This window comes from Pelodiscus sinensis, chromosome 17 (genome assembly GCF_052426305.1).
Source record: "Pelodiscus sinensis isolate ZL-2025 chromosome 17, ASM5242630v1, whole genome shotgun sequence".
Classification (NCBI taxonomy): domain Eukaryota; kingdom Metazoa; phylum Chordata; order Testudines; family Trionychidae; genus Pelodiscus; species Pelodiscus sinensis.
Genome location: NC_143068.1, coordinates 2,945,293 through 2,969,685, shown reverse-complemented (window position 1 = coordinate 2,969,685; position 24,393 = coordinate 2,945,293). Strand labels below are relative to the sequence as shown.

Sequence of the window (24,393 nt, the reverse complement as noted above, 5' to 3'; positions counted from 1 at the left end):
AACTTGCTCGTTCTTGGGTCTTCGTGACTGTGTCTGTGTTGTTACAGAAACAGTCGCTGGCGGGTATCTGGAAATGCATTTCCCAGCCCGCGTCACTGGAACAAAGACGCCGAATTCTGCAGCCCGCTAAGGGTTGCATGCAGGATTTTACATTTTTTGGCAGAGAATTGTTGTTTTTTGGTGCAGAATGGCCTCAGGAGCCACGAGTGCTGCGAGTGGCCGCGTTTGATGGTTCTACTGTGAGTTGCATCTGGGTGAGTTTCACATCTGGGCGTCACAACATTGTCTGACCCACCTTGAGGCTTCCACATGCTGCGTGTCAGTCTGGGGCTGCGGGTCCGTGGGCTGGGCTGCAGGGCTCTCAGCTCCTTGCAGGACCTAGGCCCGCTAGAGCTTAATCTAGTTTCCCCAGTCTGGGCTCCATGTAGAGGGCAAGAGCAAGAAGTGGCTGGGAAGAAGGTGGCAACAGGGGCTTATGGTTGTTTTTTGGATTCAAGCGCTCTTGAGGTTTTCAGAGTGAGGTCTGAAGCGGGAAAGCATATATCTGCTTGCAGGAAGGGTGCAGGACCTGGCGCCATAGCAGCGAAGCGTCCGTCTGCTTGCAGGATCCGGCACCGTGGCAGCGAAGCGTCCGTCTGCTTGCAGGACCCGGCGCCATGGCAGCGAAGCGTCCGTCTGCTTGCAGGACCCGGCGCCATGGCAGCGAAGCGTCCGTCTGCTTGCAGGACCCGGCGCCGTAGCAACGAAGCGTCCGTCTGCTTGCAGGACCTGGCGCCGTGGCAGCGAAGGGACTATCAAGAGTGGCAGGATGCCTAGTGTGGAGAGAGGGGGAGGGGGAGCGCACAGCCACGAGGCGCAGGATGCTCGAATACGTAAAGCTCCTGGGAGCTGCAGGCAGTGCAGCCTGTGCACGGGGCTTTGAGAACGTGTACGTCACATTGAAAGTGATTGGGCGACGGGCAGGGAAGGTGAGAGGGATGGAGTGAGTCCATGCTGGGGCCCTATTCCCCTCATTCTGGTTACAAGAAGCTCTTATTGACACACAAGGACATTACTCATAGTCTGTGGGAGGAGACGGGGGCCCTGCTTTCAATGGTGTAGGCTCATGTTTAATAATACTGGAACAGATTTCTAGCTTGTAAGGTCAGCAAGGAGAACCATGACCATTGAGTACGGCCTACAGTACACAGGCCAGAGAACAGCACCTAGTGAGCCCTGCACGAGCTCATAACCTCTGTTTGAACTAGAGAACGTCTCTTAGAAAGGCATCCAGTCCTGCTGGAGGGACCCCACCCCATCCCTTGGCAATCTGTTCTAATGGCGTTAAGCATGTGCAGTGACTAGTTCCTATGGCTTTGTTGGATAAGCTCTCTGAGACCAGAAAAAGACGAATCAGTTCACTTCTAATCCTTCTCTCGGATGAACTGAAGCGATGCAGCTCCCTACAGTGCATGCTGGGAGGCAGGTTTTCCAGCTCTTCACGTTGTCACATCTAAAGCGCGGCTCCCAGGCTAGACAGGGGAAGACGCTAGCAGTGACCTAGAGAGTTCTAGTCAATGTTCCTGTTCACCACACGGCAACGGAGCCGGTGGGAATTCATGCAGATTACATTTGTGCTACTTAGCACGAGCAAGGGCATCAGAATGGTGCTGTAGAGCAGGGCTGGGGAACCTTTTGTGGGTGGGGCCGCTGCCCCACAGAAAAATCCATTGGGGGCTGCACACAAGTGAGAAGCAAAAACCCCAAAACCAGCCTCCCTGATGTGGCCCCCAATTAAAAAGGAGAAAGACATTCCCCACGTTCTCCTCACACACCTGAGCCTCGGGAGGGAGCGGGAGAGGCTAGTAGATTTTGTGTGCTCTAGGCCCCGGTTGGGTTGCGGGGGGCTAAAGTGTCAGCATGGGCTCCCCAACGTTGGGGAGGGGGTATGAGCCTCGGGGGCCAGATCCAGACAAGCCAGGAGCCCTGGCCATGAGGTTCCCCACCCCCGCTCTAAAGCAAGAGTGCCTCAGGTATACCCTGAAGAAAGATGGCCATTATTCATGCACGTCATCTCAGGCAGATCTACTACTTCTCACTATGCTGTTCTAAGGACAGAGTACCTCAAAGCCTGGTGCCTCCAGTGGAGCTATTTCGAAGCTCAGCTGCCTCTTCAGAAGTTCCCTAGCGTCCCTCGCTCATTCCTTAAACTCTATTTTGCAGTGCTTTTCCCAGCCTCGTTTTGAATATCTGAGCCACTGTTAAGAACCTGTGTTGTGATTTTTTTAAACTATATTTACAAGATGTCTATTGTGCACTTAAACAGTTCATCTGCACTTCAGTAATAAGTGAAGCAACTGCCTGTTTGGATTCCCAACTGTTTGTAAACCCCAGAGCATGGGGATAGCTGGGGTACATCAAGGCTGAGCAGATGAACTAGAACACTAGTCTGATCATGCTGAAAACAAGCAGCAAGTTGTACAGTCTGATTTACCCAGGGCAGAATATCGGGGTCTGCAGTACACAGAGGGAGTCGGTGTGAGTTAGACACTAGGGCCACTTGTGACACACTTGTATGAAGAGTAGCTGGTGGTACAGATAGTCACCTCTGAGATGTAAAGGCATGGGAACTTCTCTGCCTCAAAGGAAAGCCAAGCAGGTGTTAAACATCTCTCTGGGCTTTCAGTGGGACTGAGCTTTCATTGACTGACGTCTGAAAATCAGGATGCTCTCTCCCTAGCTAAAAAGAGACGGGATGGATGAGTTCTGGGCACTTCGCTGGGAGGGAGGTTGGAGTTTGGACAGTAGGAAAAACGATTTCACCAGGAGGCGAGGAAGCCCTGGGATGGGCTCCCGAGGGCGCGGTGGAATCTCCATCCCCAGAGGCTTGACAAAGCCCTGGCTGGGCGGATTGAGCTGGGGCTGCCCTGCTCTGGGCAGGAGACAGGACTCCAGGCGCCTGAAGAGTCTGGGGAGCCTACTCAGCGATGGTTCCCAGAGCAGCTCAGCGAAAACCTGCTGCAGCTCGTGAGAAGGGCCTCGGTGCGCCCTCTCCGGCCCTGGCAGCAGGCACCGGCTGGGAAGGGCCCGGCCCCGCTCGGTTTGCAGGCTGGAGTTGCACCGCAACCACAGGAGCATTAAGGAAGGGGAAAGGCGGGAGCCTGGGAGGCGCATTTCAGCCACGTTTGGTCTGTTGCAAAGAGCCCTGCCGCATCCACCGGGCCGGGGTCCCGGGGGCTCTGCCCCCGTGCAGCGCAGAGCGCGCGGGGCTGGGACTGCACATCCGGGACCCGCCGGGGACCCCCCTGCAGCGAGCGGGCCCCCCCGCCCAGGGAGCTGCAGGCGCCGCGGGAAGCCGCCCGGGGCAGGGGCGCGCGGGGCGGGGGAGGGGGCTGCGCGGCTCCGGCCCAGCCAATCCCGGCCGCGCTCACATCCATGCAAATAGGAGCACAATGGAGCGAGCAATGAGCGCGCCGCAGCCAAGCTTGCGAGGGGCCGCGCGTGGCTGACGGGCCGGCCGGCCAATGGCAGGCGGGCGGGCCGGGCCGCGGCCAGTGGCGGCGGCGCGGGGGCGGGCCGGGCCAGGCTAGGCTGCGCGCGCGGGGCGGCTGGCGAAACTTCACCAAATAATCGCCGCCTGGCGGGGCTGCCGCAGGAGCCATTTTGGGTAAGTTCTGCGCCCAACTTCCGCGGCGCGGGGCGGCCGGGGCGCGCGGGGGGGCCCGCGGGCGGCGGCCCGGCCCGCCCCTGTGGGGCCGCCCCCGGCAGCGCCGCTCGGAGGGAGGCGGGACCGGCCGCCCCAGGCGCTGGGCCGCGTCCGGCGCCCCGCCCCCGCGGGACGGCTCCCTGCCGGGGGGGCGAGGGGTTAGCGCCCCCCCCCCCGGGGCAAGGTCACTGCGCGCGGCCTGTTGCCAAGGCGCCGCGTGCGGCCCGGCCCGGCCCCCGCCTGGGCCCCCGCCCGCCGCCGGGCCGCACGGTTCGGGCCTCGGCGGGGCCGGGAGCCTCGGGCCCGTCTCCTCGCGGGGCGCTGCCCCCTCCCTCTCAGCCGCCCGCCTCGCTGCTGGCGTGGGGTCGGGGGGGCCTGGCGGCGCTGCCCGCCTCGCTTCCCTGGGGCGCTGCCCGCCGAGCTGTCACGGTGTCAGGCCGGCTCGTGCTGCGTGGCCCCGTGGTGGGGTTCAGGCTGTGAGACCGGAGCCCCCCAGAGCAGGGCCCGTGCGATCCCGCAGTCCGAGCCTGGGAGAGGCGAGCGCGGCTGCCCCTTGGCGCTCTCTGGTTCCTTGTTTACCTCATTCCAGTGGCATTTCGGTCACGTTGTTCTCCAAAAGGGCCCCCCAATAGCGTAAACGCTGCAGAGTTCAATCTTGCGCACAATTGGCTGGTTCGCTTGTAGGAACTTCCGTTCCCCCTCGCCTTACATTTTCTCTGAAGCTGTCGTACCTAGGTGTCCTTGTCGCTGACTTGGTAGAGAAATTGTTCTTCCAGAACTGAATCTTAACATCTTCTTTTCTTTAGTTCTGAGAAAGGAAAGCTTAAGTAAATCTGACTAAATGGGTAGGTAACCTTCTAAAATCACTTTAGGGAAAGATCAGCAACTCCCTCTGGGGCATTGGATGTGTCACTTGAACAATCTGTGCCTTAGTTTCCCCTTCTCTAAGGGTGTGTGCGCACGTTGCAGAGCTGTGGTAAAGGTTAATGAATGATGACTTTGAAGTGTGAGAAAGGCATAAAGTATGATGATATAGTAGGCAATAATATTAGGATTAAATCCCAGCAAAACCTCTGTGGATACTTTATGTAGCGACATTTTAAATGTTTCAAAATAAAAGATACTTTAAATTGACTGACCGTGGTTCTTCCTTCATTGGGATTTGCAGATATCTTGAAATGGTTATCTTTTTCTTAACATCCTCTAAAACAGAGTTTCCCAAACTTTTTTGGACATGGAGTCCTACGGGGTCTTGAAAATTTGGTGGAGCCCTTACTAGCTCTTTCTCGATGTGCATCACATACAAGATCCTCCTGATGACAACAGCATTGTTTGACAGTGGCACTTCTTCCACATTTTTGCTAGATTCCTCATCAAGCATGAGCATTACAAAATCTTTTGTACAAGACTTGATTTTTTTTTTGCTGCAATTGTATGTGCTTCTCCAGTGAGTGCATTATGGTGGCTCACTTTGTGGGATGCTTCTGTTGTGTTTTCATTTTCCAATTTAACATTTTTTTTTAATATCACTGAGACTTTACTATTTGAAATTGCAGCAAGCTTTCACTTGGAAAAAAAAGTATGCTTTTGTCTTTGTGTTCAGAATGACTTGTTTTAAAATGCCTTCATAGTTTAGCATGTATCGGAGAACTATTTGAAAATATTTTGTTGCACGCCATGCATGGTGTGTTGGGAGCATCTTTATTTCCAATGCAAGTAACCCAGAAGATAAATAACACTCATCATAGAGCTTGAAGAAACCTCAGGAGGTCATCAAGTCCAGCCCCCTGCCCAAGGCAGGACCAATCCCAACTAAATCAACCGAGCCAGGGCTTTGTCAAGCTGAGACTCTTCATGCAAGTGTTTCTTGTTGCCTGCTGCTAATCTGGTGGATAAGAGTGGTTTCATCTTTGATAGCCTTGACTGAAAAAAATTGGAAACTGAGCTATGATTGTTCTCCTTTTCCTGTCCTGACATTTTGCTTGTTTGTTCCATCCAAAGCCCAATTTTTGTTAGAAGCCAAAGTTTCTTTTTTATCCACTTATCCATTGAGAATATGTTTGGTAATCAGGGTAGGTGGCAATCTACTGTGAAACACTGAATGAAAATGCTGCGTATAGACCACTGTATTGCAGCAAGCTTCGGCCCAAAGAAAGGGGGAAATATTATTTTAAATCTTTGACTTGTGAAGCGCTCGGCCACTTGGTTGAATCAGGTGTTCGAAGCATCTAATGTGTCCGACTTGCTATATGCTGCTGCATTATGCCTTTATTTGTCAGCTGTAGTCTGTGTTTTGCTGAACAAAGCATAGTTTTATATATCCTCTGCCCCCATTTCATGTTGTTGTCAACCTTAATTATTGAATATTGCCACAATAATTCTCAATATAATAGGTTATTTATAAAAATAGTCTTCTCAATTTTTATCAAAAACTGTCACTCCATCTCTCGGAGCCATTGGACCCAATTCTGGAAATCCTGATCTAAAGTATCTAATCACAGCCAATGATGGCCCAGAAAGCAGCAGTTCCTTTTCAGAGGTCACTGCATCTGCGTTCATTATTAACTATCTTGACTTCTGAATTAACAGACTTTTTGCACCATTTTTCCCCCTGCGGTGTGTGAATGAGGTATGTCCTTTATTGAGAGTGTCATTAAGGTTTGTCACTGTCTATTTCAGTGTGTTATATAGCAGTTTGCTAGGTGGAGAGAACTGTGCCTTATTTAACTAGTTATATTATCCCTTCTTTTCATTCTCTCTTTTGTATCAGAAATAGGCCCTTTTTGTGCTACCAGTGTTTATTAGCCGTGGTCCTCAGTAGTTTCTTGGGCCCTTTGATGTCACTGTTGCTATCTTCAATAATAACCTATCTCTTGCAACTGTCTGGTTTCTAGTGGCTCAGTGAACTGACAGTGTCAAGAAACTTCTCTGTTTCTGATGTTGCACTGTTGCATCTCTGATAAACGCATGTTTAAATCTTTTCCCCTGGAATTGTGGTTTTATAATTTAATACCCCTTGAGGGATTCTTAATATTTTCCCCATAATATCTTCTCCAGGGGCACAAAGTTTTACAAATAGACAATGTAACATTTTATTTAATGGTGTGTCTTATTTCTAAAGGAGTTGCATGAGCAAATGAACTCCTTTTAAAGACATTAGCAGCTAAACATTTGGCCTTGAAGAGCAGCAAGTCTCTTGGCTCAGGGGCCTTTGTGCTTTTGTGTGAACCTATGGCATTCTCTCCTGTCTGAGTTCTTGGTGATAAGAGCTGGTATCTTGCACAGATCAATTTGCAGGAAGGGATTGCACTGGAAAAGGAGAGAGGAAGGATTGCTCAGGCTCCTATTCCTGGTGACCCATTAATAAAGGAAGGTGGATTTGGTGTGTTGAGTACAGGGGAAGCAGGCAGGTTTCTAAGATGGTCTATAAAGTTGTCTTAAAGGAATTCTGAATCCTGTGAGCCCTAAACTGAGCTTCTTTCCCAGAGGTCAACAGAACCTTACATGAGAAGAAGAAATTTGTAATTATTACTTTAAAAAATAGTGAAAGCTGCTCTTGACTTTAGGGAGGTAGATGTAACCTTTCACTGCAGTGTTTGAAAGGCAACTACTTCAGCTGTGTGCTATCATGTGGAAGCAGAAGTAGAACTGGTGGCAGGAAGCAGAAGTGCCCATGTCCATTCTGGGTGAAGCGCAGAAAGTGAAGAAATTCCACATACGGAGTAAGCTATGGGAGCTCAGTAACAACCCTACATATGGGGTATATTTTGCCTATTTCAATTTAAGACACCTCAGAAAACATTCTTCAGGGCACCTTGACAAATCATTGTAACCTGGCGCTGTCTTTGACCCCAAAGCAATGGCATGACACACTGTATACTACTGCAGTCTGTTAGTATGGTGGTGGTGGCCCCAAGGTTCTGTTTGGCATTGGGGTTTCAGTGGGCCAAGTCTCTGCAGGTGCCTGGGGACAGATGGTATATGCCCTACAGAGATTGCAGTGGAATCTCTAGATGGCTAACCGAGGGAGAGTTGGGGGCAGTCTTGCTGACATCCTTTTGTATTTCTCTGAAGACTCATTGTTACAAAAAACTAGTTTATGTAGATCATGATATGAAGAGAGAACTCCAAAATACCTTCCCCTTGTCCGTCCGTCCCCCACCCCCCCTCGGTTCTTCTGATGCCTCAGGCTGGTAGAATATATTTATTTTTCTGTGTGATGGGACAATGCATCCTACCCTCTCAATCTGCCCTTATATGGGATTATCTAGCATGCAGCCTAGCAATCGGACAGTATGCGGCTGTTATTATTTATTTAATATTGATGTTGTGGTTGTGCCTGGAGGAACTGCTTTCAGGTCTGCCCTTGGGTTTTAATGCCCAAGGCAGAGCTTGGAGGCAGGTAGGAGAACATTTCCCAGGGACTATTCCCAGGGTGCTCGTAAACCTGCAGGAAGTTGGTGAGAATGAAGGTACTGTACCCTTGGTAGGAGGAATACTTCACCTGCCGGGAGTGAGCTTCAAGAGGTGGTGGGCATTTGAATGTCCTAATTAGTTCATAACAACTAGGGATGCTCACCACTGTGAGGCCCCTTTCCATGGAGAAAGTGATGCAGTTGGTCTTGTGCCTCGGCCAGAGGCTGTTCCTTCACTGCTTGGGGTGTTCTATTATTGCTTCTAGAATACTCTGGTCTGCAGTGGGTGTAACCCCTCTGTGAAACCAGGAACTACGGGAGGAGCAAAACTGCCTAGCTGTTTTAAATATGGGGGCTGGTGGGGGGAGCGGTCGGAGTGCATGTGTGCGAAGAAGACCTTGAACCAGCTATTGGAAGTTGTTTCTAAAAGCTGTGCCGAGATGCTGCTATGAGTACTAGGGGTGTGAGTAACTAGTTGACTATTCCATAGGCATGTGCTTATTGGGTAGTTGAATAGTGACTCGACTAATTGCTCCTCCCACTTGCTGCCTTTATTGGGGGGAGCAGGAGATGGTGCCCCCCAGCACCATCGGGGCAGGAGGGGCAAGGGAAGCAGAGGCATAGCTCCCGGGCTGGGAGCTAACCCTGCTGTGGCTCTGCAGTTTTTCCCCCCTTATCGACTAATTGAATAGTCGACGGAAATTCCATCATGTACTCGATTAGCTGGTTACCCACAATTTAACATCCCTAATGAGTACATACAACGTTAGGTTGCACGGTGACAGTAAATAAAAGTCAAAACATGCCAACTTTAAGCATCTCCTGGTGGCATTATCTGCTATGTGTGTGTTGTATATGCCATCCTTCTCTCTTGTTCTTCGTGCACTTCCGTGTGTATTGGTTGATATTTAGTATATTACAGCTGCTATAAAAGCCCTAATTTCTGCATCTTTCTCCTTAGGTTTGACTGTCTTATTGTCACATGAACAGTTTTTTGTTTCTTTGGTAAGATTTAACCTTCCCTAGCCAGTGGTTTACTGGGAGGGATGGGCTCAGATGGAGCCAGAGGCTGGAACTCTCTTGAGGCAGCTCTCAGCAAGGTGGGATTCCAGAACACCAGCTTCAAATCACTGTGTGGTAGCTGTATCTTTGCCACAGAAACTTCTTTTTCTAAATGGAAGTGAGGAATATGCAGTATGAGTGAGGATATAGCAAGTTTTTGTGACCCGCCCCCCGAGCGCTTTGGAGCAGTTTGCTTAAGTTAAAAGCCAGCCGGTGTCTCTTAGGATTGAGCCGAAGAGTTGCTCTGAGTGTCCAAAATGTGCATACGATGGAATCTTCCATTCTGGGAGCACTACCCGCACAGTGCAGGCTTCCTGCTTATTCCAGAGGGTGCTAGGCTCCTCAGCAAAGGAGGGAGAAAGACGAGAGGGGGATTCATAGAGTCTAAGTCCAGAATCATTCTATCATTTGGTCTGGCCTTCTGTATGTCAGTGAAAAAGGTGAGTGAGTGGGGGGAGGCAGCTGCCCTGGGAAATGCTATGAGGAGACATGGGGCCAGGTGTACTGGGACACTGCTCCAGCTTAGGGAGGGAACATTATGACATAAGTAGGGAGCAGGTGTTTGGTGGTGGTTTTGTTAAAGCAAAAAAGGCTCACAAACTTGACAGGGTCTCTTGACATTTTGGGTGCCTTATTTTGGGTGCCCAACTTAAGACCCCTTGAATCAGACTTTCTGAAATGGTGCATGCTTCCAGCTCCAGATGAAGTTGATGGGAACCTCCCTGAGTATTGGAATCAAGGGATCTCAAATTGGGCACCCAAAACCAGTGACCATTTTCAAGAATTTTGTCCTGTTCATATTTATTAAAAACTTAACGTTTGTCATAAGAATTTAAGGAACAAATTGTCCTTTGAGTTAAACATCTGTTCTCACAAGACTTGAAGGAAACTGAAAAATTGGTGTTTGTCACTCTTATTTACATAAGAGGTTCTTTGGCCTCTCTTCCATTTTTGTTTGCCCACGTGTGTGTATACACAATGAGCTCACTTTAAAAAATAATTTTGGTGTCATCACAACAATGTGTCTGATTTCAGATGTGTTCCCCTTATTACAGTTTTGCTCAACCAGTGTTTCTCTCTCAAACCAGAGTCAATTTCTTAAGAACAGCCACTCAATGCACAGAAATCTATACAATGTACTTTACATCCCAAAATGAGGACAGTGCTAAGTTCTGGGTGAAGATTTACCTGCCCGGAAACCAGGAAATTCCAAGCGATGGTTCTTAAACTCTTAATTCTTCTCTTTGCAGATATATAACACATTCCGTTAACCCTGCTTATAGAAATACACATCAGTGCTTTGCTACTTATGAACGTTTAGCGCTTGTATTCCTAGGGGGAACCATAGGCTTGAGTTTCATGGCTTTTGTGCATATACACCTCTGAAACAATGCTGAATTGACACAGGTTTTCACTTTAATCACTATGTTTTGATAAAAACAAAGGACATTAAGTGCACTGGATGCATTTGTTAAACACCCAAGAAAAGAGAGGAATAGAGTTAGTTTGCTGTGAGATTCCTAGGTCACTGTCTGAATCTAATACTCAGTGCTCGCTTAAACCAGGAAGGAAAAAATGCTCTCTGTGTGTACAATGTGCCGCTCTTCTTTGGTTTCTCTTTGTAAGGTTTGGAAAGCCCACAATCCTTAACCAGTCTCTTGGTTCCTGTGTGGTGCCCTTTGTGTGTTTCTGAGCACTCCCCAGAATGCACTGTTGTGAACCTGGCTGTTCGTTTTTTATTCAGTGTTATCGTGGGCAGGGTGACCAGATCAGGGCTCGCAGTTAGCTGTGAAGGCACTGAGGTTTGTGGTCACCCTGGTCTTTCGATAGGCAGTTACAGATTTGTGGGCCAGTCATCGAGACTGTATCATTTCCTACACACATACAAGCCTTGTTCTTGAAGGCAGTGGTTCTATCGCTTCACTGGAATGTAGCTGGGTTGGACAGGCCTGGAGGTACTGGGGTCTGTCCTGTGGAGTGTTTGGGAGAAGAGGACTGAGCTCTTGAATTTGCTCTGGTATTCCACAGGAAGCCAGCATATAAAGCGGCTGTCTGCTGCCTGTGGTGCTGTGTAGATGGCTGTGTATCCAACTAAATGTAGCTTTTTCAAAGATGGTGGCTGGCTTCATACCCAGGTATAAATGGTTACAGTAATGAAGCCTGCAAGCTCTGAGTGCTATGCCCAAATGGACAGGATAGGCAGCTCTCTGAAAAAGGGAGTTTTGTGGCTGTGCATCTGGTTACTTCATGAAATGCAGGCAGACATGGGGGGCTGAGCTGAGAGAGATGCTACAGAGGTGCTAAGCTCTTCTCAGTACTTCACTCTCCTCACTAGCCTCCTGGATTTTCCTGGCTCCAGTTACTGCTCTTAGAAATAGTGCTGTTTGTATCTCCTTCAATTTGGAGATAAAAAGGGATTGGTCATCTGAGCTTGGCTAACCAATTGTCCGTGTTGTCCCGATGTTCCCAGTAACTTCAAGTAGATGAGAGCCATATGAGAGAGAGGATGGATCCCAGTGAGATGCGAGTTGGGGTAATCGATGACCACCTTGAGTGGGTGAGTCCTGACAGGAGCCATGCAAGCCATCTCAGTGCAATCCTACTAAGTTTGACCCCTCTCTGAGATGGGACTGTGCTGAGGTCTTGTGGTTAAGACTTTGGGCAAAGAGATCTACATTCAATCTCTGACTCTGTCATAGACTGCTTGTGGACAAGTCACTGCACCTTGCTGGGTGCCATTCCCTATTTGTAGAATTTGGATAACTCCTCTACCCCACACCCGGCTTTGGGGAGGCGAAATGCCATGGTGAGGGGGACCACAGAGCATCTAGATAGAGATTGTTAGAAACTAGAGCTACCAGTCCATCCTTGTCTATTCACCTCTGTGAGCTGTCAGTCTTATGATTAAACTCATGTACACAAGCCCTGTTCTGCATACTTCCCTGGGATCTGTGTGTCCACCTGGACTTGCTCTTTCTACAGTAACTGCAGTCTGCCTTTGAGACACCTGTGCATTCCCATTAGCCTTCCCTGGGTTTGTACTATGGGTGTGAATGACTAGTCATTCTCTCCCCCGCCCCGCCTCTGTTGGAAAGAGGAGGGGGCGCTTCAAGCAACAGCACCACGTGGAGCCTGGGGCCAGACCCTGGGCTTCACATGGCGCTGCCGCTTTGAAATGCCACATGCAGCCCAGGGCCAGCTGGGAGTCCCCCGCACGGAGCCTGACACTGGGCTCCCTGAGGCGTTTCAAAGCCGCAGTTCTTCATGGAGCCTGGGGTCAGCTGGGACTCCCCAGATAACCCTGGGCTCCATGCGACGCTGCCACTTTGAAATGTTGTTGCTACCCTTCAAAGGTGGAGGCGCCTTTATCGACTAATCAAATAATCGATGCAAATTGCATCAAATATATGAGTAGCCAAATAATCGAAGTTTTACATCCCTGGTTTGTATAGGCCTCACCAATTGTAACATAGTGATTTGGTTGCCAAGGAATCCAGCTGCCTCTCCTGGAGCAGTGCAGTTGGCTCAGCAGGTGTGACAGGAGTTAAAAGCAGTAAAACTTTATTTTAATTAGTAAAGTCGATTTGACTTTGCATGTTGGGGCATGTCTAGAGCAAGAAGGGGTTGCTTCTCAGCTGCTCTTCTGAGAAAATGAGAGGAAGTAGGAGGGTTCCAAAATGAAGGATTCCTGTTTTCCAGATAGCACCCTGCTAGTAGTATCCTCTCTTTGGTAGCAAGTGACTCTTAAAACATGCTGGACTACCTGAAAAAATGAGGAAAGCCTCAGAGCGTTTCCTTGCCGTCTGATAGCTAAACTGTGGAGATGGACTCTCTCCCAATGGTTCCAGGATGTTCCACTGCCATTGGGATGAGAACAATGAATACTGTCTGCCCCAAAAGTAACTTCAAAATCAGATCAGAATTCTTGGAAATGTGGGCTTGGTTGGCAAGATGTGTAGGCCTGCTAGGGACACAGCCAGTTGGAGTTGAGGATTATATGGTAGGATAATGTTCTTGCCTGAAAGGTGGAAACACCACTTCTAGGGGCTACAGTGGCTGCAACTGGAAAGGAGCCATTGCTCCAGACACTTGTTAAACCCAGGATACAATAGATTTTATTTAATGTTCTTGACTGTTCATATTTCTACAGAGCGTCAGGGATGTACTGGGTGCCCCAGCATGAGGCTCTGGGTGTAGAGCAGCAGGAGCATCTGCTGCCATTTTGCATTAATTTTTCCATGCTAGCTTCTCTTTCTCTTTCTTTTATTTAGCATGTAGGATGCTAAAAAGCACTGGAGAGCCAGGGATTCCCTCAGACTTGGCACAGACTGTGGTACATCTATGTAAGATTGACTTTTTCATATCCTGGATCTCTGCAGTGGTTGCCTGTAGAGCCCTGTGCAGACACAAAATGTGTTATCTGCAAAAATGAGCTGCGGGTTCCTGTGGATATGAAGCAGATAGCTACAGATTTGCAGGTTCCTAGGTACAACATTTGTGTATGCATCTGTCTGCAAAAATGAGCCACACATATCTGCATCCACATTTGCAGATGCGGATATAAAGCAGATATATGCAGATTTGCAGGGCTCTGGTTGCCTGCTCTTCTGCTGTCACATGGACAGTATGCCTGGTAATGAATGTCATCAGGTTGTGTGGTGTGAGTCCCTCCCCCCAGTAGGGGGCAGCAGAAGAGCACGTCCAATCTACCAGAGGCTGATAAAATGCTTCCCTAAGGGCAGGAGACTCTTCCCTTTGGGGGAAGTGAGCTCCCTGTCTCCTCATTTGGGGGGGGTGGCATTGACCCAGCCTTGCGTAAAGGGCCCTCCCTTCTCTGCTTCTTCAGTGTGGCTTTAAATAACCATACAAAATGCACAATATGCATTCTGAAGCCAACATACTGTGTGGGCAAAGCACAGTGCCCTGTCCTAAGAGCATGCAGCATAGAGCCCAGAGAGGTCCAGGAGGAGAATGGAATGGGGGGAGTGCTCTTAGAATTCTTCCTGCAGTCCCACTTGTGCCATTTGAAAAGCAGAGGAGCAGCGAGAGGGACCGGGAGCAAGCCAGGAATCAGCTGTTCTGGCTTGCTCCTGGTCCCCCTCCTGCTTTTTTAAGAACCACCATGCTCTTGCTACATTTAAAAAGCAGAGGTGCAGCATCTGGAACTGGGTGCAGGCCAGGAATCAGCTGATACTCGGCTTGTGCTGGTCCCCTGCAATGCCTTTGCCTCTTTTGCCCCCTCCCGCCACAGTGCTGGGGGAACCTGCAGCTGTAAGGGACGCCGCGTGCCCCTTACAGCTGCCATCAGGCGCCCCTCATTGGTTGACGCCCTGGGCACTGCCCGGCTTGCCCATGCCTCCGTCCAGACCTGGGACAAATGCAAAGTGCTCATGAGTTACACACATACAAAATGGGAAGTGACTGTCTAGGAAGGAGTACTGCAGAAAGGGATCTAGGGGTCACCGTAGACAGCAAACTAAATATGAGTCTACAGTGCGATGCTGTTACAAAAAAAGCAGAAAACATTCTGGGATGAATTAACGGGACTGATGTAACTAAGACAGAAGTAATTCTTCTAATCTACTCTGCACTGATTAGGCCTCTGCTGGAGTACTATGGTCCAGTGCTTGGTGCCACATTTCAGGAAAGATGTGGGCAAATTGGAGAATGTCTGGAGAAGAGTAACAAAAATGATTAAAGGTTTAGAAAACGTGACCTGTGAGGAAAATTGACAGAACCGGGTTTGTTTAGTCTGGAAAAGAGAATATACAGCTTTCAAGTATCTAAGAGGTTTCTACAAGGAGGAGGGAAAAAATATTTTCCTTAACCTCTGAGGACAGGACAAGAAGCAATGGGCTTAAATTGCAGCAAGGTAGGTTTAGGTTGGGCATAGATGGTATTTGGTCCTGCCATGAGGGCAGGGGACTGGACTCGATGACCTCTCGAGGTCCCTTCCAGTGCTAGTATTCTATGATTCTAACCTGCTCCCCAATCCTCTGCCCCAAGTCACAACCCTCCCCTGCCCTAGGTCACAAGCCAAACCCCTGCACTTCTGCCCTAGGTCAAATCCCTTTAACACCCTACACCCCTGCTCCAGGTCAGAATCCTTTCCTACACCCATACACATACTTCTCCTGGACCCTGCATCCCAATCCCCAGCCTCAAGTCACGAGTCCCTCTTTTGTCAAAACTCTGCCCAGATCCCACACCCTCTCCTGCACCCCACTTCCCTACCACACCCAACCTCCATTTCAGACTCATCCCTCCTCCATTAATATCATGGAAGAGTGTGACCCTTGACCACTTACCAAATTCTGGAGTGGCACTCCACCAATAACAATTGCCTACCCTTATGCTAGGCTGTTCTCGCATACAAGGGCTGAGATGCTGACCCATGGACCTCTGGGCCAAGCCTTCAGGTTCAGAGTTATCTCCCATCACTTGCTGCTGGACCATGCCTGCTGGTGTTCTTGCTGTTGTGACATCCAGGCCTGCTCTTAGCTGTGGTGCCTCAGCTGCAGGGCCAGGGATAGGGTTGGCTGGGAATGGGGTTGGCTGCAGGGCTGGGGGTGGGGTTGGCTGTCTTTCATCTGCAAACTCCCTTTATTTTTGCCAGACTGCATAGAGCACCCTTTTCAGTTTTCCCTTGCTGGTGCTGAGGGTTAAAATCTAAACAGGGTTAAACTTCCTGGGGCCCAAAAGCCACTATCTGGAACCTGATTCTTGGCCAGCTGACTTAGACAGCAGAGTTGAGTTCAGTTGAAAGGAAACCTGTCGTACTTGGCTGCTCCCCACCGCGAGAGCAGCTGAGTAGGAGATGCTGAGGATGGGTGAGGAGGGAGAATGCAGCTGGCACTAAACTAGGACGCAGCTGGTGTGTGTAGTGTTGGGTGGGCAGTGTTTGGGTTGGTCCAGTGTTACTATGGCAAAGGGCTCCCTGTAACATAGGAGAAGAGCAATGATTCTTCCAGTACCTGGGCATGTTGTGAATAGGTGTCAGAAACCTCTGGCGTTGGTGTCCATCCCTGCCCTGAGAAGTGCTGTGAGGTCCCTTCAGCCTGGGAAGTGCAGCTGTGCAGGGCACAAGAAGTGAACGGTGGGCATGGCAATTTTCAGGGCAGTGTTTGCTTTTATTTCAGTAGATTCTTATCCAAATAGTAGAGCTTAATTTACAGCAAACCTACAGATCTGCTTTCCCATCCATTCCCACCGTGAGGTGTGCTGTCTTGTGTCTCTTCTCCAGCTGTTGGATTATCCAGTAGGCTTGCTACTCATGCTGTGGGTCTTATGTGAAGACATAAGTCTAATTCTCTTCCTTGTTTGGTGGTTTTCCTTTCCCTAGCACCAACGTATCCTGCTCAGGCTCCTGGCTTGTTGCAGTGTTCACTGTCAGGCCAGGAAGTTTCTCAGGAAGATTTATGCTATTGTCCTGTTCTAAAAGAACTGATGTATAAAGGCAGTAAAGCAGAATCCGAGCAAAGGCATTGTATTCAGAGATGCTGCAAATGGCCAGGTGAGCATTTCTGTTGGGTGGACATGGTTGAAGAGTTGTGAGCAATTTTCCGCATTTTTATGTCCATGTGTGAGTGACTTTTGTTATGTCCACCAATATAGAGATGATGGACAATGTGTGGTGGGGGTAGGGCCGAGAGGTTGGGTTGCAGGATGGAGAAGCCTTCAGTTGAAGGTAAAGGCTGCGGGGTGGGGCTGGAGATCAGGGGCTCTGTGCAGGAGGGCCATGCAGCTTACAGGGGACTTGGGTTGTGAGGCTCAGATTAGGGATGGAAGTGACTGGTGGACTATCTGGTAAGCAAATGCTTATTGGATAGTCGAGTAGGAATTTGACTAGTCGCGCTCCCCGCCCCCCCACCTTGCTGCCTGTATTAGAGTGGGAGGTTCTTGTACATTTCAAAGGGAGAGGTGCAACAGGATAGCAAGCGCTCCCCCTTATCGACTAATTGAGTAGTCTATGGAAATTCCATCGACTTGACTGGCTGATTCATTGAAATTTAACATCCCTAGTTCAGATAATGGTAGCTCAGTTAGCCTAGGTTGGGATAAGAAACACCTGACTTAACAGGTTCTTATGGCAGTTTATCATAGTATCTGGGTACCTTCCATGTAAAAACAATAGTACAGTTCCTAATGGGTGTCCTGGGGTCTTCCCTTTTTAGGTTAAAACTCTGCTTGGAGTAAAGGTATTTGTTTGCTGGTAGGGGAGAAGGCGTAGGGCTTGAACTATGAAGGAAAGGCTCTGATGGTTTAGCAGCCTTTTCTAAAGTTGTCCAGTATCCTGCGTTCTTTAGGGTTTGCAGTCACCAAATTAAGGGGAAAGAGTTGTGTGTTTCTTGCCTGCTTGTTGTAGTACTTTCTCATCTGCATTGTTCTATGCTGCTGCCTCCTTTTTCAGCCTATGCTGGTTGAGATCAGGGCCCCAGAGATACTGTCCATGTTGCTGCATGGATTGGCCAGCAGAGGACAGTGCATGGTGTGACTAGGATCCTGTTTTTCTCAGTTACCTGGAATACCAAATCTGAGTGCTTCTGCAGGGAATGCTGTGGAGTAGCTCCATATTTAAGATCAGAATAGTTTAGGAGAGGGAAAAAATCCTCAAGCACTAAATGTTCTTTCCCCATTGCTTGTGCTTGGGCTGCATTCTGAGGGAGCCCAACCCAAGTTGCACTCCCAGAGAGACATTTGCTCCTCAGCAAAGGGATCCCCTCTGCTTCTGAACTGCCTGTTCCCCACCCCCATCCCTGGTGTGATATTAGCTGGGCCAGTGGACTTACTCCTACTACGGTCCCTGCTGGTGACATTGATCCAGCAAGCAGAGACAATGCACTGTTAGAGCTGCGCCTGGGATGAAGAAGCCAGCAGTGAAAAGAGGAATGCTTGGCTCACTCTGAAGCTCAAGTGCATACCTACAGCTTCTGGAACTGGGGATGGGGACAGAGGGGGTGTGTGTGTGTGTGTGTGTGTGTGTGTGTGTGTGTGTGTGTGTGTGTGTGTGTGTGTGTGTGTGTGTGTGTGTGTGTGTGTGTGTGTGTGTGTGTGTGTGTGTGTGTGTGTGTGTGTGTGTGTCCCCACTGCTCCAAGAGACCGTTTCTCACTGAAGACGGTTCTTCTTCCTTGACCTTGTAGTGAGATTGATCATCATCAACAAGGATGGGGTCAACGCCCGTTGGTGTCCGATGCCTCCCTCACTATTTCCTTCCATCTTTCCCTGTCCAGTGCAGAGTGGCTGAGTTTCTGCAGACTAGCTCCGCGCCAGTCTACTATATCATCTATCCATTCTCTGTGGGCCTGCGTCTCCTATTCAAACCATCCATTATGCCGAATACCAAGGTCTTGACTTTTCTCTTGTCGTTCATTCTGCAGTTATGCCCGAATAGCTGTAGCTTCCGCTGTATAACCTTCTGCAGTCTGTTCTCTTTCGGCCATATCTTCCTATAGAATTCCTCGCTGGTGACCTTCTGCATCCCTGCATGACAATGTTGCTCCTTCCTTTTGGTGAACTGCTGGGTTATTGTTCACTTGGAAAAATTGCAACCAAATAATCCCACCCCCCTACTCCACCCTAATTTAGGCACAAAGTTGGATCTGAGGGAGAGGGCTGTAGAGTCCTGGGCTAGGAAATCAAGGTCTTGTTCCAGATTGGATTCCTCAGGCACTGCATTGGGAATGTCGTGGGGCTGTTTCTCTGCTTCACAAGGCTGGAGTTGTAGCTAGGATTCCCACAGTGAATGCACTGAGCAGCTGCAGATACATAAACAAATTCTGCTGCAGAAAGAAACTGGGGAGAGGAGGGTTCTGCTGCTGCTAGGGATGCATAAATGGATAGTCTGCAAATGGAGTAACTCCTAATTGTGAACAGATGCCTCTGCCAGGCTCCTGGAAGGAGGGCACCACCATAATACAGCATTCTGCGGACTGGCAAGTATGCAGTAGTCTAATGCCCGGGGGAGGGGATTGCTTCACCTTGACTTTGTTGGGCCCTGCTGTGCGCCTGGAGCAGCATGTTGATGTGCTGCCTTGGTTTGTTGGGAAGGGGCGAGGGAGGGAAATGGCTATCATCTTAGCTGTGCCCCACAGCCCAGTGTCTGCAGATACCATCGTCCTTAGCAGAGTCCCCCTCCCCACCCAGACCACAGGAATGTGGCCTTGTGAGTTCCTCCCACTGGGCTGCACCAGAGCAGCCTCGCTTCAAGCTCCAGTGGCTTTGCTGGCTGAGCTGTGTCCAGCTGAGCAGCTCTGCCTGTGAACAAGAGCTGATGAGACAGTAGGAACAAAAGAGCCACGAGGCTGTGGGGGCCTTTCCTCTGCTTGCTCAGTGAATCAGAGGGTTTTGGAAAAGCCAAGCAAGGCAGTTACCCAGAGTCTAACACTGGTCTGTGCCAGCAGCTCTTGCGGGTGTGTCTGGTACAGATGGCAGTTCTTTATTTTCGGTGTTGTATTGCTGCTTAGGGCCCATCCCCATGGTGCCTGGTTGCTGTTAGCCTTTCTAACTGACATCTCTGGCAGAACAGCTGCCATGGCACGGAGCAGTTGACGGCAGTGGGAGCATCATTCCCGATGGGTAGGGGGTAGCTGTTTGGGAATTGCTCTGTGGGATTCACCACACAGCTCTATTGATCCTCTTTGCAAACTCTGACCTGCAGCTTCTCCTGTCCCAAACTGGGCCCCATTGGCATTACCGGTCCTTAGCTGCAGTCCACTGCTGTTCCTGCCCATGCCCACCTCACTTCCGGACAACACTTATCCTTGGTTTGTATGGGTCCAGTCTCCTGTTGTCTCTTGAGACGGGGTGAGGTCCCTGGCACTCCATGAGGTGCTGTATGAGGGACACCAGAGAGTCTGGATATCTAGCCCATATAATGGGGAGTCCTAAGAGAGCCAGTCCTGTGTTCCTGGTCAGTGTAGAGATAAGAGGTGCTGTTTTTCTCCCAGGGCCTAGTTCTAACAGCTCTGGCCATTTCTGGGGTGCTGCTGGGATGGAGGGGGCTCAGCAAAGACACTGATAATGAACATCTCCCTTGTGTAAGCATCTATCCTGAGACCATCCTTAAGGTTGTGACCGAATAGGTGGATTTAGGTGACACCTTCTGCTCAGCCTGGCTGCTTCCCCTGTCACATTAGTTTCAGCGTGAGCACAGCACTCGGTGTTTGTTGCTCTCAGGATTGGTGTTCTAGCTGTGCACCACCAATAGCCTAGGTCCTGTGCTAGCTCACAGGATACGTCTAGACTACAGGCTTCTTTTGGAAGAAGCTTTTCTGGAAGAGAGCATCCACACAGCAAAAGCGCATCAAAAAAGTAATCTGCTTTTTCAAAAGATAAACGTCCACGTTGATTGGATGCTATCTTGCATTCAAGATGTGATTACTATGGATGGATTGGCCACCAGGGCACCTGTGCATTTTCCTGGAGGCCGCCTCTTTCAGGGGGGGAAAAAGCCTTTATCCCTGTTCACACGTGCTTTTTTCCAAAAGAGCTCTTTCAGAAAATGGCTTCTTTCTCATAGAAAGAGGTTTACCGCTGTCGGAAAACCCCCTGCGTTCTTTCAACTTTGTCAGAAAAGCACAATTGAAGTGTGGACGTAAGTGGCTGTTTTTCCAAAAAAAAACCTGCACTGTATGTCTACGCTTCAGTGGGCATGGCAGCGAGCCTTGCTGTGACTGGGGAAGCTAGCACCCACTGGCCCTGCGTTTGGGGCCTGAGGGCGGGGGTGGCCAGAGCTGTATGGTGTTTGGTTTTGTTTAAGATCTGCTATCTCTTCTATTGCCAGAGTAGGGAGTAACATCTGTTCTAACTGGCAGGGTTGCGGGGGGGCATGACACCCCCGTACCTTTCTGGGGAGGAGAGGAAGGGATTCATGTCCTACAGGCAGGCCAGGCCGAAGAGCTGCAAGCGGCGTATTTTAAACAAGAAGACATGGTTTGGAGCTTTGGGGGGGGAGGACGACCTTTTCCTGTTCCCTAGTTCTAGGGGCCTGTTGTAGCCAGCTTGGGAGTGGCCTGTGGAGTGTGCACTGCTTGAGGAGGATCCTGTCTGAGGCTGATTTCTCCCTGCTGTGTATGTGTGGATTGAGCTGTACCTGTGGGGCACTCCTGCAGACTCAGCCCTTCAGTACTGTGCTGAGAGCAGCCAAGCACCTGCTCTCTAGGGATGTAAGAAAGTAGTCGACAAATGGAGTTCTTGGTTACTTGCTCCTTTCACCCCTCTCCCCCCTGCTGCCTCTGTATGAGAGGTAGCAAGGTGGGGAAATAGGAGCTGGTGCTGGGGGGAGCTGGCTTAAAAGCCGGTTCCTCCCAGCACTGTCTCCATAGTGCCTCCTGCCCTGCATGGAGGCATTGGGGTGCGGGTGGGAGTAGGGGAGGCTGCTGCAGAGTCCACCCAGTGTTCTGTCTGCCAATTGCCAGCACCAGATGCTACGGAGGAAAGTGTAGGAACTAGGGATGCAAAAATATGGTTAAAAATATAATCACTAAAAATTATAGTGGTTGCATACACTGCAGGTTCTGCAGTATAAAGATGGGGAGCCAGCATGTAACCTCAGGCTGTGGGAGAGGTGGCTGTCCCTGCCGTGGACAGGGGCTGCTCTGGTGGGCTCTGCTGGCTGGAGCAGTCCCCTACTTGGGATGGAGAGGTGGGGAGCTGCTCCAGCCCCTACCAGTTGACATTTTACATCCCTAGTAGGATCCCCACAATGGAAGATCTGCTCCCACATTGGGGCTCACCATGCTCTCTGAGCAAGAGGTTGGCATAAACCAGAGGGGGGAAATAATTGCTGATGGGGGCACACTCCAAGATTTTGGTCAAGGGCTGCAGGGAGTGTGGGGTCTGGGCCAGAGGTTGGGTGCAGAAGGCATCTCGGGGTGGGAGTCTGGGGTGCAGGAAAGGGTGTGGCGTCAGAGAGGGAGTTAAGTAAAAAGGAGGGGAGGGAGTTGTGACCTGTGGCAGGGGATTAGGGTGCCAGAGACAGGCTCAGGCTGGAAGGTGCGTCAGTGGGTGGCTCCTGGCCAGCATCCCAGCAGGACCCTCAGGCAGGCGCTCTGCCTGCCAGCAGCTCCAGGCCACTAAAGCAGCTGGCTGATCCATGTGGCTCTCTATGCTACACGCCGGGGGATGAAGATTTCATGTGCTGTCCCTGCCCCAGTACAATCTCTCAGCTCCCATTGGCCAGTTTCTGGTACTTTTCCTCCATACCATTCTTAGTATTCTAGACCACTATTATATCCCACCTTAGCTGTCTCTCTTCTACGCTGAACAGTCCCAGTCCTTTTACTCACAGCTCTCAGCCCAGAGCTCCCTTGCAGGCTGTAGTTGGGTTTCAGGGAATCTGCCAAAATAAACCAGTGTGGGGCTGGTGTTAGATTTGCAGAAAGCTGAAGCCTGAGCAACCTAGCTTTGTGGGGCTCCTGTGATATGGGGCAGGGCAATTGCCTGTTTTCTGCCTTCTAATGCTGGCCCAGGCTTTAAATGTAGTGGGTATGCAGAAAACCAGTTGTGGTACAGGTAGGCTGTGGAACTTTCATTGGTTGAGAAATCCCTGTTTGTAATCTTTCCTCCTCTGGAAGCTGTCCTGTAGCCCTACTCGTTTTCTTAACTATTCTCATACTACTTTGTAATTCTAATTCCTATCATTTTTGAGATGGGGTGACCAGAACTGTATGCGGTGTTCATGATATGCCCACACCGTAGCATCTTCTCTAGTTCCTCATGGTTCCTAACATTCCATTAGATTTTTTGATAGGTGTTACATATTGAGCAGATGTTTTCAGAGGACTGTCTACCAAGATCAACTAATCTAGAACCGTGTGTGTGTGTGTGTGTTTGGAATGTTTGCCAATGTGACATTGTGACCCTTGCCAACATTGCATTTTCTGCCATTTTGTTGCAAAATCACCCACTTTTGTGAGATCGTTTTGTAACTCTTCACAGCTAGCTGTTGACTTACCATATACAATCATATTAACTGAGTGTGATGCATCAGCGAGTGGGGGAACTTATCAACAAGTCTACACTGTTGTTGTAGACCAGGGGTTGGCAAACTTCAGTTCCCAGCCCATCAGGGAAAGCTGCTGGCATGCGAAGACACTGTGTACCTGGAATGTCCACATGCATAGAGCCCCTCTGCTCCCAGTGACTGAGGTTCGCCGTTTGTGGCTAACAGGAGTGGCGGCCAGCACGTCCCTCAGCCTGTGTTGCTTCTCACAGCTCCCTTTGACCGGCAATGGCAAATCGCAGCCTCTGGGAGCCAAGGGTTTCTGTGCGTATGGCCGCTCCAAGTACATAAAACGTCCTAGTGTGCCGGTGGCTTGCCCTGATGGGCTGGGAACTGACGTTGGGCGACCCTGCTTCATCTTCACAGTTTGCGTCACAAGAAGCATGCAGAAGTTTTAGTAAATTTATTTTAAAGTAGTCTAACAACAAAACCTGTTAAATAACTGAACAAATAAGTATTCACATGCCTTCAAAATTAGTCTCTAAGTCCCATATATTCTAATGGACTTATTTAAAAAGCCTTAAAATCCTACCATGTCCAAATCTGTCTCTAGTTCACCAAACAGTGCATTAAGCTCAGTTTCAGTCATAGCCGCTCTTGCATTGTCGTCATAGAGGTCATCAGTATCTTCCCCAGACTCCTTATCAGCCTCTATTGTCCTCAGCAAATATGGCATTGTCTTCTGACTCAAGTGGTTTTTCTATCATTTCCCAGGGAATGGACTTTCACATATCCCTGACCCACTGGGAGACCAGACTGATTTTCAGCTTCATAAGATTCCCACCTTTTGCAACTTTGCCATGCCTGAGCACATCAATTGGACCACATTTTGCATAGCCTGTCTTTAAAGGGTTTGTGCAGGCAGTCATTAAGAAGTTATAGAACAGAAAATTGAGCCTTCAGGTATTCTAGCCAAAGTAGTGTTTGTGTGTTTTTGGCCACGTTTCATCACCTCCATCTTGTGTGCCCTGAATATGTCCCTACATAAGCATAAATGGTTTCTTCAGAAGTGTTCCTGAACTTATTCCACATTTCTTCCAGCCATTCAATAGTCCCACTTTCATCCATGCATTCCTCTTCATGTATGCATATGATCACACTTGCAGGAAATTTCATGGTTTTAGGCAAAGTTTTTCTTTTAAAAATAACAGGCGGGAGCTTTGATCCATTGGCCAAACATGATAAAACCACTGTAAAGTGGATTTTTTTTTTCATGGCCAGTAGTTTT

The 24,393-nt window shown here is 49.6% G+C and overlaps 1 protein-coding gene across 4 annotated transcripts in view; it reads left to right on the top strand.

Moving 5' to 3' along the window:
• The first annotated feature begins 3,523 nt into the window (after positions 1-3,523).
• The window catches only part of CHD6 (chromodomain helicase DNA binding protein 6), a 146,273-nt gene continuing 125,403 nt past the window's right edge, over positions 3,524-24,393 (top strand). For all 4 annotated transcript variants that reach the window (XM_075900739.2, XM_075900741.2, XM_075900740.2 and 1 more), the window contains exon 1: positions 3,524-3,646. The gene's annotated coding sequence lies outside the window, so the exon portion shown is untranslated. The remainder of the gene's footprint in view (positions 3,647-24,393) is intronic.